Here is a 12,516-nt window from a genome sequence, read left to right as displayed (position 1 = left end):
TTTGATGGGACGATGGAATATGGGTTTTAGTGCAAGAACCTAATGATTAATTGGTGGCTGCAGAGGGGCATGCTTTAAAATAGATTTGGAGCCACCTCTGGGACCCATATTGTATTTGCCATAGATGTGGAAGTGAAGAGTTATAAATACGTCATATATTTCCCAATCTAACCTTGTTCCAAAGTCTCTTCCTTCCACCTGATCCAGGGGCAGACCTTGAAGACATTTTGGAATCTCTTAGGTTTGCTGCCACCTAATCTATCCATCCCTAGCATTAGCCCTGTGATAGTTCATTGATCAGTTAGGATAGAAACTTCTTTAGCAAAGCACAGTTTATGTTAACAAAGTGAAAGCAATAGTTTAATAAATTTGCCTTAAAACCAAACCAATGTAGTCAAAGTCATCAGAATCTAGAATCAAAATAAATAATCCAAACAGGAAATCTAAGTGTCTTGTTTTTGCAAAGAGCAATGGGATTCTATAACAAGAGTTTACGGTTCTTCATGTTCAAGTCTATTAAGGTTAAAATTATGCCAAGGTACTTTCTAAATAATATTATCATATTTTAAGAGCTATATTAAAAGTATGTTTTAAAAAGAATACTGAGAAAGTAAAGTGCCCTCGCAGTACATGAGGAATGGTGGAGAGAATGGGAGGTAAGGGGATAACACAAGTGTCCTAAAACATTTAATTAATTAGATGTGCTTTATTACAACTCCCTTGGCATTCAATAATCATCACTAATCCTTACATCAAGCCAAGACCTTGCTCCTGTGCTCCAGATCCATATTTCCAACAAACTACTAAAACTTATCTATGCAGGATTACAGAAACACCTAAAAATTCATATGTCCAAAACTGGACTCATTATATATTTCCTCACACTGACTTCTCTTTTGTTCACCTGTGTTGGGAAATGGCTTCAGCTGCTCCTGTTTACCAAATCAGGAATGTAGTGTCATCTCAGATACTTACTTTTCCTCATCCCTACAACTGGTGACTCAGAAAATCCAGTTCCTACAAAAACACTAATAACAGTAGCTTACACTTTTTGAGTGCTTCTATGTACCAGTTCCTTCCCCTTGAATATGGATAGGCTTGTGCTTTGGAAAAAAGTGCCACTATATGACTTCCAAAGCAAGACCATGAAAGGTGATACAACTTCTTCCTGGGACTTTTGGGATGCTCATTCATGGAATACAGCTATCATGCTGTGAGGAAACCCAACAACCACATGGACCCACCATGTGCAAGTGTTCCTGCCAATAGCTACAGTTGAAGTCCCAGTTCCCCCAGACATGTTAAAAAGGATGCAAATAATTCCAGCCTTCAAGTTATGCTGAGCCTTGGGGTCCTTCCAGGGGAGCATTCAGACATCATGGAACAGAAACAACCTATCCTTATGTGCCTTTTACAAATTCCTGATCCACAGAATCTTGAGTGTAATGTAACTGTTCTTTTATGCTGCTAAGTTTGGGTGGTTTTATTGTGCAGCAATAAAAGAATGATACAATAAGCAATAGCTAGGCAGGCATTTCCCACACCACTCTAAGAGAAATCCTGGTGTCCTGGAGGATATCGCCAAGTTTTCTCAGAAAAAAAAAAGGTGGGGGAGGAAATGGTAGTTCTGTGGTCATTCATACTGTATCTCCTTAAAGATTCCCATTGCATAAAAGCAAAGTAATGGTTTTAATAAGTCCAGAAGCAACAACACAAAGCACCTACCATTGTCAATATAGCATTCCTCAAATATATTTGACAATGGGCTCCTTTTCTCATTACACCCAAAACAGCCCACCCAAAACTAATGTTTGTAGAAGAGTCTGAAACACTGGATTACATTAACTTTAAACTCATCAAATTAAGGAAACCCAAATACTGGCCAATTGGAAAAGAATCTTATTTTGTTGTTAAGGTTTTATACTCAGGAGGTGTGGCCTTAAATGAGAAGTATAAAGCAGTTGGGTTGTGGTTGGAAGGTTCAGCCAGCACACTGTGCTTCCCTCAGAGTTTCTTATAGGAAACCAGCCCCAGAGAGATGGGAAGGGAAGGCGTTAACAAGACCCTACATGTGTATAATCTGCATAGAGCATGCAGGCCCTAGCTTCAACTCGTTTAACAAGAATACAGCTGTCCCTGGCAAAGAATGACAGATCTGAATGCATTCAAAGCATTTGAGCAGGGAGACCTGATCAAAGGGAGACTGTTTCCAAATGGTAAAAAAAAAAAACAAAACCTTATTTTTCTGCATGGCCTCTTTTTATTCCAAAATAAAAAGGATTCACTAGCCAGAGTGGAAAAGTGATCCTCAGATGGCCCAGAACAGTTAATCTTAGTTATACATACAGTGATAGGAGCCTTGGAATCAGTGAGTCTGTCTCATGTCTGGGGCTTGAGGCTTAAGGTGGCATTTTCAGTTCTCAGGTTTTCCATCCACTTACGTTATTAATGTTCTGCATCAGAACACCAGAGCCTTGCTCTTTTGGTGTGATTTGATGCTGATGAGAGGCAGGGTGGAGCACAAGGTTATCCATCACCTCCAGCCAAGCGGCCGGCTCACAGCTCCATTACAGGAGCTGTGGGTGTGCGCCACTGCCACCTAGTGGCTTCCCACCTAAAGCACACTCTCCTTCCTCAACTTTTTAGGGGAGTCCTGATAAGTTGAAACTTTCAATGAAATTCTCTAGATCAAGAAAGACAAGGTAAAATACCTTATGATTTCCATTTGGAAATCAAGAAGAGCCAAACTATATAGGAGAAAGCTCCTGGACTTTGTCTAAACAGAGCTGGATTAGCAGTTTAAAGATACGTGATTATGAGTAAATCATCCTGTCTCTCAGGGGCTCTATTTATTCATTTAAAACTGAGGAAGTATTATTTATTTGGATATTATTTTATTTATAAGGATATTTTATAAAATTGGTAAATGTATATTGGGTGTATAAACAAACATATAGATGCACATATACATGTAAAACACACACACACATTTTATTGTCAATTCCACAGTCAGTAAATGGAGATTTACAGCATGTCTATGATGTGTCAAGGACGGGGGTTAAAAGCCACCTTCAGAGTATTACCCTGCTAAGAGAAATATGGGCTCTTCAGTCTGTGGTGTAGGCTGTAGGTCATGAAGAACTGGGCTAATTACTAACAAATTCACCATCTTTTTTAGTTCCTGCAATAGATCTGTGACTTAGATAACATCTTCCCCCCCGCCCCATTTTAGGGATGAAGAAATCAAAGCTCGGTGATTCTTGTGCACAGTGTATAGGCAGTAAATGGTGGAGCCATGATTCTAAATTTGTCTGGGTCCAAAAGTGGGCTCCTGAAAACACGCCCTTCAAAAGAGGATGCATTGTAGTATCTCAGGCAGAGAAAGAAGCTCAAAACCCATTTAGTACAGGGATTTGCAATCTGGGTTCCATGGAGGTGCCTCACTTGTTCTGGTCATCTCACTGCTGTCCTTCTCTGTATCAATTATTTACTACCATAGTAATGCTGAGTAACAAATAATCACAAAGCCCCAGTGGAATAAAAAGTATTTGTTGATTACATGTCTGAAATCAACTGACTTGTGGCTAGGAAGTCTACTGATCTTGACTGGGCTCATTCACATGTTTAAAGGGGTATGATTGCCATCTAGGATGACCAGGCAACTGCATTCTACTCCATGTTTCCTTACCCTCCAGCAGGTTAGCCTGGCATGTTTTTAAGCAAGGGAAGAAGCACAACAGCAAAGGCAAGTCCAGTTATACACAGTATTTTTTCAAGCCTCTGCTTACATCAAATCTGCCAACATCTGACTGGCCGAAGCAAGTCACATGGTGGACCCCAGTGTCAAAGTGGGAGAGTACTACAAAGTTGCATGGCTATATTAGATTCCTAGGGTTGCTTTAACAAGTACCACAAACGGAGTAGCTTAAAACAACAGAAATTTATTCTATCGCAGTTCTGGAGACTATATTGAAATTAAGGTATCAGCAGGGTTAGTTCCTTCTGGGTACTCTGAGGGAGAACCTGTTCCACATCTCTCTCCTAGCTTATAGTAGTTTCTGCAATCCCTGATATTCCTCAGCTTATGGACATATTACTCCAATCTCTATCTCCATCGCCACGTTCTCTGTGTCTATGTCACTGTTTTCTCTTCTTATAAGTACACCAGTCATTGGTTTAGGGTCCACTCTAATCCATTACAACCTCATTTTAACTAATGGCATCTGCAAAGACACTATTTCCAAATAAGGTCACCTACAGAGCTTCTGGGTGGACATGAATTTAGAAGGGACCCTATTCAACCCAGTACTATGGCAAAGCATGTGGATACAAGGAAGAATGAGGAATTTAGCCCTTATTGCATAAACTGCACTATCACTGAGGCTATGGAAATTTATCTTTTTTCTATTTTATTTAAAAGGAATTTGCTACTAAAAAATAAAAATAGGAAATTACTGGTCTAGGACATTTTTTTTTTCTTTAAGAGATGAGGAAAATGAAACTCAGGAAGTAGGTGGCTCAGGCTAGTGGCAGATATAGAAACGGGACTCAATTCAGATCATTTCTCCATCTACTACACTGCATCACCACAGAAGGCAGCAGGTGCACCTCTACTCTGCTGCTGTTACTGTTTAAAAGACCCCGAGAAACAAACTGAGGGTTCTAGAGGGGAGGGGGGTAGGGGGATGTGTTAGCCTGGTGATGGGTATTAAGGAGGGCACGTACTGCATGGAGCACTGGGTGTTGTATGAAAACAATGAATCGTGGAACACTACATCAAAAACTAATGATGTAATGTATGGTGACTAACATAACATAATAAAATAAAATTTAAAAAATAATAATAAATAAAAGCAGAGTACCAAGTTGGGCACTGTGGCAGGCAGAATAATACCCCTGTCCCCAAAGATGTCCATATTTTAATCTCTGGAAACTGAATAAATTATGTTCCACATCAAAGGGAAATTAAGGTTGCAGTTGGAATTAGAACTGCAAATCAATTGACCTTGAGGTGGAGGATTATCCCGGATTATCCAAGTGAGTCAAATGTAATCACAGGGTCATTAAAGGTAGAAGAGGAAAGCCAAAGGGAGTCAGAGGAAGATGTTACCATGAAAGAAAGGCACAAAGAGATAAAATGTTGCTGACTTACTGAAGATGGCGGAAGGGGGCCACTAGTCAAGGAGTGTGGGTGGCTTTTGGAAGCAGGAGAAAGCAAGGAAATATTCTCCCCTAGATTCAGAAAGGAACACAACCCTGCCAACACATTATTTTTAGCCCAGTAAGATCCATTTTGGACTTCTGACCTCCAGAACAGTAAGATAAATTTGTGTTGAATAAACCTCTAAATGTGTGGTATTTTGTTACAGTAACAATAGAAAACTAATACAGACACTCTGCGGAACAATCTCTACTCTAAACCTTTATTTCAGGTAAGAATACTTTTAGCTACAAGTTAAAAAAAAAAAGTGGCTTCAATAAATATGGGCTTAGAGTTCTCAATAATAGAACTGGGTGCCGGGGTGGTTCAGTTGTACAGTGAGATCATGAAGGAATCAGGTTCCCTCTTATCAGAGGCCTCGCCAAGCCTCTCTCAATTAGATGTTACTATATGTCTTATCGGCCCAAACTGGGTTACATAATTATACCCAGTTGCTAGGAAAAGTGTGAAATCTAGTATCTGATACAGAGTAAGAGTACTGTCAAGACTAGATCAGCCAAGTCATGATTCAGTGCTTGGGGCCGAGGATATTGCTGCCCTGAAACAAACTGGCCAGAATGCAGGGAAGATGAGTATTCACAGAGACATGATATAGCATCTTCCTTACCCTAAGAAGCTTATAATTCACGGGATGTTGGGACAACTATTCATTTGTATAAACTCTAAGGACCCAAACAAGGCACTTATAACCAGACATACCTAATCAGAGGCATACAACATACAAAGGGAGGCCACAGAGCATATAAATTATGCATAAGAATTAATACTTTCTGTAGTGATACAAAGGGGTATGTGCACCCCAATGTTTATAGCAGCAATGTCCAAAATAGCCAAACTATGGAAATAGCCAAGATATCCATCAACAGATGAATGGATAAAGAAGATGTGGGGGGGGTGTGTGTGTGTGATGGAATATTATGCAGCCATCAAAAAGACTGAAATCCTGCCGTGTGCAACGACATGGACAGAACTAGAGGGTATTATGCTAAAAGAAATAAGTCAATCAGAGAAAGACATGTATCATATGATCTCACTGATATGAGGAATTCTTTTTTTTTTTTAAAGATTTTATTTATTTATTTGACAGAGAGAGACACAGCGAGAGAGGGAACACAAGCAGGGGGAGTGGGAGAGGGAGAGGCAGGCCTCCCGCCGAGCAGGGAGCCGATGCGGGGCTCGATCCCAGGACCCTGGGATCATGACCTGAGCCGAAGGCAGACGCTTAACGACTGAGCCACCCAGGCGCCCCTGATATGAGGAATTCTTAATCTTAGGAAACAAACCGAGGGTTGCTGGAGTGGTGGGGGGTGGAAGGGATGGGGTGGCTGGGTGATAGACATTGGGGAGGGTATGTGCTACGGTGAGCGCTGTGAATTGTGTAAGACTGTTGAACCACAGACCTATACCTCTGAAACAAATAATACATTATATGTTAAAAAAAAGAAGAAGAAAAAGAAGATAGTAGGAAGGGAAAAATGAAGGGGGGAATCGGAGGGGGAGACAAATCATGAGAAACCGTGGACTCTGAAAAACAAACTGAGGGTTCTAGAGGGGAGGGGGTGGGGGATGGGTTAGCCTGGTGATGGGTATTAAAAAGGGCACGGACTGCATGGAGCACTGGGTGTTATATGCAAACAATGAATCATGGAACACTACATCAAAAACTAATGATGTAATATATGGTGATTAACATAATATAATAAAATAAAATAAAATAAAAGAATACTTTCAACAACTATAGAGAGTGAAAGCCACTATTCCCACTTAAGAGTAAATAATCTCTTAGGTTAAAAGAAATTAAGTGATATGCCCAAACCCACCTAGTGAATAAAGGTCCAAGTTTAGACTCTCATTCTGCTTTTCCCTGATTGAAAGACTGTAAAGAGAAGTGACTGGTGCTAGTTAGATGCTGGTAGTTAGGAACTTTCCCAGATCTATCTAGAAAGGCGTCTGAAGAAAGATAGCCAAGCCATCATTGCGATGAGGTCACCGAATAAGGCCAGTTATGAGCAACAAGGAAGGGATGAATGGAAGGAGGCACAGGGTTTTTTGCTTATTCACCTCTAAAACTCTTAATCAGTGTATAATTCTGCTACAAGAAATTAAATTTCACATAACTTCAAACTCTTCAGAAAATGAGGGCTACTTACAGTCTCAGTTATTTAAAAAAAAGAAATCATTCCCTTGTCCTGGCACCAAAGAGTGATTTCATAATAGTGGTTACCTCTGAAAAGAAAAGAAAGGGAAAGGGATTAAAAGAGGGGCTGTCAACTAAAACCATAATGTTTAACCTTTTAGAAATATAAAAGATCTGGAAAAAAAAACAAAGTTCACGATATTAAGAGCTACAAAGCTAGCTAACAGGTATAAAGGCATTTGTTAGAGCATCCCCTTTTCTTCTCTAAACGCATGAAATATCTCCCAATTTAAAAATACAGTGAATTTAAAAGATAATTTTAACTCCACAGTGAAGAGTGTGTTTGATTCATTTGTTCATTAGCTATAAGTGAGGTCAGTGCTGGCTCTGTGCTAGGCACTCTTAGAGACGCTACAGGCAAGACCCACAGAGTCACTGCCCTCATGGAGGTGAAACTATAGTAAAAGCAGGTAAGAATCAGACAAGGCTCTTTCAGTGAGTGCTAAGTGTACTAAAGGAATAAAACAGAGGAATATGATAAACAGTGACCCAAAAGAGGTTTCTCATTAGGGTAGACAGGAAGAGGAACATCAGTGACAAGGTGGCATTCGATCTGAGAAATGAATTATAAAAAGTCATTCAAAGAATAAGGGGAAGAGTACTCCACAAAGAGAATCAGAAAATGCAAAGCCCCCCATCGCAAAGGGAAAAAAAAAAAAGAGAGAGAGAAAAAAGAAAAGAAAAAAAGCAAAGGCCCTGAAGCCTTACAACATTCTGAAAACCTAGAGTGGCTCAGTGTTGTTAAGGCATAGCAAGCCAAGCTGTGAGAGAGGTGGTCAGCAAGGTAGGCATGAGGGCACTGCAGTTATGGCAAGAAGATATTTGAAGTGCAATGAGCAGCCAATGGATGGAAGGTTGAAAGAGAAGGTTTAAGGAAGGGAAGAAGATGATCTAGTACATTATTATATTATTATCATTTAAAAATAGTACTCTGATTGCTAAATGATCAATGACAAAAGAAAGCGAGAAAAAAAATAGAGAAATTTGGTAATAGCCTACAGAAATAATTCAAGCAAGAGATGATATTGGAGATAAATCCTATATATCTAACATATATTGAAAAAGAAATATATTCACAGTATATTGACAAGTTAAAAAAAGCATATTAAAAAATAACATAATATGATAGCAACATATTTTGTGTTTGCCCCAAAAATACATATTATTCACATGGCAGAAAGTTGGGAAACATTTATATGAATGTGGAGGGATTTTATGTGGTGACTACTTTTTATAGTTGCTTATCTATACATTCTTACTTTTCTTTCATTGCCCCGACATTAATCCTGACTTCCAATCTAGTACTATTTCCAGGGACTCACAGATGCCCTTCCCGTATCTGCCTGTCTTGATAAATGTTGTAGGGAGAGTTCTACTGGCTCTCAGACTAACTTTGGGCTTCATCCCCAGTAAGTGTCTGGTTATCAATGCTCGGAAGGGAAGCAATGGTAAGGTTTCATTTTAAATATGTCAAGTGTGAGACATCTATATTAGTTAGGCCAGCCATAACACAGTACCACAGACTGAGTGGCTTAAACAACAAAAAATTAATGTTCTCACAATTTTGGAGGCAAGAAGTCCAAAATCAAGGCAGGTGTCAGCAGGGTTAGATCCCTCTCTTCTTGGCTTGTAAATGACCCTCTTCTCCTTTGTGTCTCCACAAGGTGTTCCCTCTGTCTATGCTCTACCCTAATCTCTTCTTACAAAAACACCAGACATACTGGAGTTGGACCACCTTCATAAACTCATTTTAACTTAATTACCTCTTTAAAGACTATCTCCAAATATAGTCACACTCAGAGGTACTGGAGATTATGACTCCAACATATGAATTTGGGGGGATACTGGGGAAGTGACACAATTCAGCCCATTATAATGTCCACCCAGGGTAAGACTTCAGAGAATGCTAGAAACATGGCTCTGCAGCTGAGCATAGTGCACTGTCCTGGAGGTAAAGACCTGGGAATCTTTCACATATAACTCTAAATGAGCTCACCCTAGGAGAACAAGTAGCAAGAGGAGTCAATGACAGAGGGAGGCAGAAGGAAAGAACCTGTGAAAGCAGGCATGACTCAGAAAGTAGGACAATTTGAAGAGAATGAGGACATGCAAGTTTTAAGGAGAGTGGTGAACAATGTCCAAGTGTAGGTCCTGAAAATGCACCCTACAAGCAATCCTTCTACAGCCTCTCTCAGATTGTACCTTTATCATTGGCTCAAGGCCACCATCATGATTCTAACTCCTTTTAAAGTTTATCTCCCTTTAGTGCCCTTCAAAATCCTTCAGAATTAGCAGCACAGAATGATCCCCACATGCTTGCCCAGAGTTCTGTGGACTCTGCCCCTCTGTACACGTTACCTCCCTAGACAGGAATGCCTTTCCATTTATCATGCATATTCTGGTCCTACCATCTGTTAAGGACAATGCCACCCTTAGCAATTTCTCTGTATGAAGTTGATTTCTATGTCTATCTATTGCATTGGACCGTGGACTTTTTAGGGAAAATCTTCTCTATTATTTATTTCTGGCACCCTTTGAAGCCTGCCATGGTGCCTAGTATATAGCAGGTACTCGAAAAATGGCTTTTTGAATGAATGAACTAATAATGTTTTGTACCAAGCAGAACAAAATAAGAATTTAGCATCTGACATTTGAAAATGTCCATGCTACTGTCTCACCTGTTTGGGGGAAGGGATGAGTTTTAATGATAGTGACTTTCACATCTGTCAGACATGTCTTATCCTTCTTTAATGTGGTCACTTTTTACAAGGAGAGACAGTTACTCAGGATTCAAGTATTTTCATACAGTTGGATTATTATGTCTGGAATTTAATATTGCTCTGTCCTTTGATATTTATTTCAGGGTCAGTAGAAACATAACCATCCTCTCTGTGTTCAATCTAATCATTTAGCAGGAAGCTTATACTGAGCACACACTGGTTTTTGAAGCTTTAGGAATGATTTTTTAAAATTTCAATGCTATATTCTCTAAATCTATTAATATGTGATAATTATTACTTAATATTTTAATCTTAACATGCTATTGGTCTCTGAATATAACATAGATAATATATATGTTATGTTATAACCTGGTACAGTATACAAAAAAATTTCTACAATGTTTTATTGTAATTAAATGTACAGATAAGGGAGGGGACTGTTTCCTTCAAGATCTTCATCAGAGTCAAAGTGGAATTTTATTGTTCAGTAAGGATATAAAGGCATTTATTATTATAATACAGTAATGTAATACATGATGCTTTTCAAGACTTTTCCATACCTATCAACTCATGTAACAGAGCTTTGGGATAGTTTGGCTAATGTTATTATGACCATTTTATACATTTAAAAAAACTCAGACACAAAGAGATTATTTGAGAAGAAGTATAACAAGTTGTCAGATTCATGACAGGAACAGGTCTCCTTTCCTCAATGCCATGCACTTGCAAAGACCTTAACTAAATAAATCTCATTCCACAAATAATTAGTGACTGGATTAAATGACATTTAAGGTCTCCTAATTCTGAGATCTAGGAGTCCACAGATAAATATATTCCCTACAATAGAACTTCTATATCAACCTCTATTTTTTTTTATTAGCTGTAGTGCTTAATGGTTAAGAACCTGTCATCTAAAATGAATCAGAATCACAGTATTCCAGATAGGTCAATTATAACATTGCTTTAGGCAAGTTATATAATTTTTCTGAATTCCAGTTTTCTCACCTGTAATTTGGGGATAATAATAATAATAACTACTTTCTGGAGTTGTTATGAAGCTTAGATGAAATTATACACACACACACATATACATACATATACACAAAGTTTTTAGCAAAGTACCTAGGATATATTAAGCACTCAGTAAACATTAGATACTATAATTAATGTTGTTATGCTACTATTACCATCCTTCTTACATTCCAGGATATATTTGTACTTTTAGAACTATGTTCTAAGGATATTAAGAATGAACTAGTTAAATGTCTTCCTTATATGAATTTTATGTAAACCAGAGTCATGAAATATAGTTAGCCAATTGATCATTCATGTTGTAGAAGACAGAGCATTTAGATGCCCTGGACTAGGAATTCAACCATGAATTAAAATATCTAGTTTCTTCACTGTAATAAAGACAAAATCTCTAGTGTAAATGGTTTACTGAGGATTTACTAAAACTTTCTTTAGGAAAAAATATTCAGAGGATTTTAGTATATTTTAAGAAGGAAATATGCAGAATCAGAATTTAAATCCCAAGGCTTTGATCTTTCTTTATAAAATTCAATAGAAATCCCTTCAAGAAATATAATCCATTTAAATATTTACCAAACCTTATGCTAGGGTGAAGTGGGTATCAAATCTCAAATTAGAAAGTCTCTTTTTTAGTTAACTCCCATTGGATCTGATTGCAGCATTTCCTGTTATTTGCATTGCAGGGAGAAGAGCATTAACACAAAAGCTTCAATATCAGTGATGGAAACTGACAAACCAGTGGAAATGAAAACACAACAGCCAAAGACAGAATGAATTTCCTGTGTGCTTTGTAAAAGGGAAAACCATTTCTTTGGCTATTAAGAATATAATTAAAGTAAAGCTTTAAGATAGTATTTTTATCAAAGATTAAAGAAATGAATATTAAATACCTATTATGAGACAAAAACATATGTATATCCTATCAATTACTCTTTCTACAACCTTATAACAAAAGAGTTTATTCCTTATCAACCTAAAATGGTGCAGAGATTCTCAAAGGGGGATGCATTGCAAAGATGCACCTATGACACCATATAGATTTATAAGCATGCCATCTACAAGTACATCATGGTTTAACTTCACTAGTGGGGCCCCAGTGATCCAATTCCTAAGCATACACCCAGAGTTGATCTCTAGAGATGTTCCTGAATCTTAACCAGTACCTCCAGAGTTCCCAATCTAATATGGATTTCAGCATGAGGATGAGAAAAATGAGAAAGAACATAGATGACTCCAAACATCTTGAAGCACAAAATCAACTTCTCTTCAGAAATACTTGTTAGCTTTCAAAAGAGAAAGAAAGAAAGAAAGAAAGAAAGAAAGAAAGAAAGAAAGAAAGAAAGAAA

The sequence above is a fragment of the Callorhinus ursinus genome, unplaced genomic scaffold, assembly GCF_003265705.2.
Source record: "Callorhinus ursinus isolate GAN/ISIS: 27379988/994484 unplaced genomic scaffold, GSC_fseal_2.0 scaffold21, whole genome shotgun sequence".
Taxonomy (NCBI): Eukaryota; Metazoa; Chordata; class Mammalia; order Carnivora; family Otariidae; genus Callorhinus; species Callorhinus ursinus.
This window is presented reverse-complemented; position numbering follows the sequence as displayed.